The sequence below is a fragment of the Nelumbo nucifera genome, chromosome 3, assembly GCF_055504915.1.
Source record: "Nelumbo nucifera cultivar China Antique chromosome 3, China Antique-T2T, whole genome shotgun sequence".
Taxonomy (NCBI): domain Eukaryota; kingdom Viridiplantae; phylum Streptophyta; class Magnoliopsida; order Proteales; family Nelumbonaceae; genus Nelumbo; species Nelumbo nucifera.
The window spans coordinates 102,250,754-102,256,315 of record NC_142651.1 but is presented as its reverse complement, the minus strand read 5'-3'; the positions used below and the strand labels follow the sequence as shown (position 1 = coordinate 102,256,315).

At 41.6% G+C, this 5,562-nt stretch overlaps 1 pseudogene; it reads left to right on the top strand.

Moving 5' to 3' along the window:
• Window positions 1-3,476: 3,476 nt before the first annotated feature.
• Window positions 3,477-4,929, top strand: LOC104599065 (protein SLE3 pseudogene; annotated as a pseudogene).
• The last annotated feature ends 633 nt before the right edge of the window (window positions 4,930-5,562 follow it).

Sequence of the window (5,562 nt, the reverse complement as noted above, 5' to 3'; positions counted from 1 at the left end):
CATTCAAGAGAAGGCATATTTATCTCACAACAGAAATATGTAACAAATCTTTTAAGAGAGACAGGAAAGTTAGCATGCAAACCATCATCCACACCGATTGAGCCAAATCACAAATTGGGAGAAGCAAATGAAGATCCAACCGTGAATAGGGAAATGTACCAAAGATTAGTAGGAAAACTTATATATCTTGCCCACACAAGGCCAAACATAGCATATGCCGTGATCATGATTGGCCAGTTTATGCACAACCCAAAAGAAGTTCACCTATAGGTGGTCTATAGGATACTACATTATCTAAAGGCTAATCCTGGCAAAGGAATCTTGTTTAAAAGAAATACTAGATTAGCCCTAGAGGCATACACCGATGTAGATTTTGCAGGCTCTCCCATTGGATAGGTGGTCCACTACAGGTTACTGTACGTTCCTTGGAGGAAATCTTGTGACATGGAGGAATAAAAAGCAGAATGTGGTAGCTAGATCAAGTGTGGAGGTAGAATTCAGGGCAATAGCTCAGGGAGTATGTGAATTACTATGGCTCAAGATAATTTTGGAAGACCTAAAGATCAGATGGGAAGGTCCAATGAGATTATTCTGCGACAACAAGTCAGCTATTAACATTGCTCACAATTCCGTCCAACATGACAGGACAAAGCACAAAGCACATTGAGATAGATAGGCATTTCATAAAGGAAAAGTTGGATAACGGATTAATTTGCACTCCATACGTCTCAACGAATGGTCAACTGGCAGATGTGCTAACAAAAGGGCTTTGCAGTGTGGCATTCCAAGGACTTATCTCCAAGCTGGGAATGAATGATGCATATTCACCAGCTTGAGGGGGAGTGTTGGAAAGTAAAAGATTGATTCTCCATAATTTTAGGTCCATCAGTTTAGGAAACATACACAAGTTAGTTTCCTAGAATCATGGGATATCTTAGAATTATGGAATATCCTAGAATCATGGGATATTAATTGGAGAATCCCACTGATATAAAAATTAGTTTTCTAGGAAAAGTTAGTTTCCTATTTTATCGCCTTGTAAGCTAGCTCTGTAATTCTATATAAAGTTGTGTATATGCTCCTTCCAAGACAATACAATCAATTCATTTTTTCTCTCAAATTCTCTCAAAGGCATATGGAGGGCTAACTAACATCTAAGTTATTTGGAGGGCATGGATGGTGCCAACTGGCCCAATTGGTAAGGTCTCTGTCTGGTATTAGCAGAGACCTGGGATCAAATCCGGACGTTCACCAGGTTGGGGGAGTTATGAATAGGGTGACTGGCTACCCCTGTTGTGTAGCCCCATGAAAAAAAGAAGGTTATTTAGAGGGAATTAGAGATTATAAATAGATCAAGTATTTGGGTGCAACATGAGATTCTACCAAAATGAATAATTCTAGCCTGAACTTTAGGTCTTATCTTCTACGTTATTCTTATTCCTTTAAAGTCTTCTTCAATCCATTGTCTAAAAGCAATTAATTACAGAGGTGATACAAGCTAGAAATATTTACTAGGGTCAAGACTAAAGATTTTTTTTGAAGACTTAAGAATTGATGAGTTGATGATACCAAAGAAAAGTTCATTCCCCTTTCCATGTCATGTAGCATCCAAACAAGCTATAAAGGAATGAGTTGATGATACCAGTGAAAATAAAGCGATTTTAAGATTGTAAGATAAGGGTTCTCATCTTAACCCAACGAACTGGCTGCAATCCATTTTAAATGAATAACCATTTTTTTTTACTTGATTTATTTTTAAGTTGATTCAGCAAAACTCTAGGAAACTTGCCAAGTCCGCTCCACTCTACAGCGTCAATCCCAAGTTTTGAGTTTTAAAACTATGTAACACTTGATCTTTATATAATAAAATCAGCAATTCTGCTGATCTCCATATGAGAAAAATCTTTTTTTTTTTCTTTCCTCTGATTTTGGCAAAAGCTTGCAATTCACAAATGGGTTTAAACAATTCTCTTGGGAATTGAAAATGCTAGCCATTCTCTACACTCCAAAAATGCTAGAAAATCAGTAAAATAACCACTTGAGATATTTCGATTTGCAATATCAAAGGGGAAATAATTGGTGCTTATTAAAAATTTTAGACATGCCAAACACAATGATTCTCAGTTAATTCTCCAGGGTGGTTAGCTGTTCCCTACAATTGTTTTAGTGATCGTCTTGAGTCTCCCGCAAGCCGCAGGGTGGTAAGCCCTCTCATTTCTCTGCTATTTCAATTTTACTTGCAAAAGCTTGTAGCAATGAAGATGGTATAGAATTCCTCCCCTCTAGTGGCACAAACAGTATAACAAGGCAAAAGAACTGTATATCCATCCTTTAAGTAAAAGAGCGAACAATTACAGATACTATGTTACAATTGAAGCTCTATTAGTAAAGGGAATAGAACGAGCAATTAACCAAACTATCCCACTAAATTATGCCATCGCAATGAACAAATTTCAATCGGTATCACCAAAAAACAATTGTGGTAGGACCGTGGGACCAAGACTTACTGGCAACAATCCTCCCATGGAGAAGTAGGGAAGGAAATTCTGGTGGAGGCTTCCTCGGCCTGCGTTCCTTTGCCAGACACAGGCAAACCAAAATACAAATAAACAAACGCTCAGAAAGAAGTAAAGAAGCCATATGAGAAGCGGGAGAAAGAGCACTCGTTCAGTAAATCAAGAAATTCATTCAAAAATCGGAAAAGGAGTTCAACTCAACAATGAACCAATAACTAAATAGCAAAATCAAGAAGAGTCGAGAAACAGGGAAATCTTGCTTGACTGAGCAGGAATTGACAAGATCTTGGGATAGTTGAAAAGATCGAGATATGAAGGAGTATCTAAATCGGAAGATCGGGGGAGTAGAGAATCGGAGAAGTTGCAGTCACTGAAACAAGCTTCGAGAGAAAAGGGTCCCGAAGGTCCAATGGAGGCATCAGAATTATGGCAGTGCGTCCGCTGCCAATGCTGCAATAACTCCTAAAGTTCCGTCATAGGAGAGGAAGAGAATAAGATAAATGCCAATGGCAGATGCAGTCAAGTCGTCATTTTTGCTCATTTTTGTGTTTTCGGTTTCCCTCTCTTTTCTGTTTACAAAGACCCACCTGTACTATGGGGTCTGTGACAAAGATCACCCTGTACTTTGTTTTGTGACAAAGACCCCTTGTACTATGACCATGAGACAAAGACCCTCCTTGACCATTAAGTCAAATGCCGGAATGCAATGCATTAAATTATCAAAATACCCCACTAAACCTTTTCTATTCTCTTTTTTTTGCCCTTTTTCTCTTAAAATCTATTTAACCTATTATTTTCCCTTTCTTCTCTTTTCCCCTTCCTCACCGTCCTCTCTCATTTTTTCTCTCTACCAACTCTCCAAAATGAAAGGACAGAGGAAACTCATTTCTCATCTTCCCTTTCTTCTCTTTTCCGTCTTTAATCTCGTCTGTATAGCTGTCGCAGATGATAGTGAGAAGAATGGCATTCGGGCAATAGAGAATCGAACTTGACGCCAGAGCCAGGCAGGGAGAGACTGTAGTCCCTGGTGGAACTGGAGGGAAGAGCCTCGTAGCACAGGAGCATCTCACCGAAGGGAGGAGCCGTGGAGGGTAGACGAGGAAGGAGTAGCTAGGCACGGAAGGATACCAGGTGATGGGGCGGAAGGGTGGACTTAGCACAATGGACCAGTCTGGCGAGGAGCATACAATGCAAGAGGGAATTGACATCGATGAATCCAAGTTGTAGGGTCTGGACGCCATTGCAAAACCGACGGAGCTTCCAATCCCTTTCGATGATTTAGCTTGTTCATGGCGCTTGAAAGAAGGCCCTAGAAGTGCTGAAGAAGAGGAACTGAATCGTCGGAGCCGAAAAATTTAGCCTGCAAAAAATTTCTCCATCTTTTCCTCATCGTCATCGTCTACTTCTTCTTCTTCCATGGCAACTAGTAGAGGGAGAAAAAAATGGCGAAACGACTTGTAGTTGACAGAGCCGGAGACTTTCTTCCTGCAGCACTTGTGGAGTTAGAGCCGCCTCCCCTGCAACACTTGTAGAGCCGGACCTGGCGTCACATCCCGACCTGAAGACCCCGTCGCCGCTGCTAATTCTTCCTTTACTGATGGCATTACCACCAAGGACATCCACATAGATGCCTTCACCTCCCTCTCCATTCGAATTTTCCTCCCCAACACCTACCTTGCTGCCGCTGATTCTGAATCCCATTCCAATTCTAGGGCTAGGGCTAAGACTTCTTGCAGATCACCAGATCTCGATTCGACATCTGCCGCTCTCGGTGCAAATCCTAACCTCCAGAATCTTCACCGTAACAGCAATGGCGCTTTTGGAATGCCCAAAACCTATCATGCTGCAATTTCACGATGACGGAAGTTGCCTATCCAACCATTTGAGGACGGGTTGAAAGTTTTGAACTGGTCAGGAAAGCAGGAAAATAGAGAGAGAGAGAGAGAGGTCGGGATTGAATTAAATGGGTTCAATCTCGACGCTGTTCAGGGGAAGGGCAAGAAGAGAGATCGGGGGAGAGAGAGGAGAGAAAGGGAGAAAGAGAAATGTGAAGGAACGGAAGGGTAGAATCGGAAGGTTGGGGAAGATGAATAGTGTTTTTCTCGTCTTGTTATTATAAGGGTAGTATGGGGATTAAAAAATATTGTAACGACCTTTTTGGATGGAAGGCTAATGGAAGGGGGTCTTTGTCTCACGATCATAGTACAGGGGGGGTCCTTGTCACAAAACAAAGTACAGGGGGGTCTTTGTCACAAGCCCCATAGTATGGGGGGTCTTTGTAATTTACCAATTTTTAATCCCTCCTTATTCCCTTTTTCCGGACTCCTTATTGAGTTGGGATCAACTGTCAACAAAACAAGTTCCAACACCCTACCAACTTGATCCGGCACTGTACATCTCGCTAAAAAACTGGGGCCCACCATACAAATGGGACCCTCCATGTATAAGATGTGTGTTGTCAGATGTTATTGGTAGGGTGTTGGAATGCATTTTGTTGGTAGGTGATCCAGACTCTTGCTTATGTGTTGTGCCATCCCTCAATCAATGAGTTGGGATCACTTGCTAACAAAATAAGTTCCAACACCTTACCAACAAGATCCGGTACCACACATCTCACCATGAGACTGGGATCCACCATAAAAGTGGGACCTGCCATGTATCATGTGTGGTGTAGCATTGTGTTGGTAAGGTGTTGAAACGTATTTTGTTGGCAGGTGATCCGGACCCCTCAATCAATTAGTTCTAATTAGGTAGGCACACTGCACACTCAGGGAGCACACCGAGCAAGTATGGATTAGCTGAACACTATAGTTGTTCAGCACGTGGTTTTAGAATTATAGTTGACTCAGATGGTCGGACCATTTGGCCTAGAAACCATCCAATCAAACTGGTTCCGTTTCACCCCTGACCTGGTCCTTTGCCAAAAAATGTTGAATTGGTCAACAACACATCGAACCATCAACCCGTTCAACCTGGATAACATTTTTTTGACATTTTTTAATATTGTTTTCATTGAAACGGTTGTCCATTCAAACCGGATGGTTGA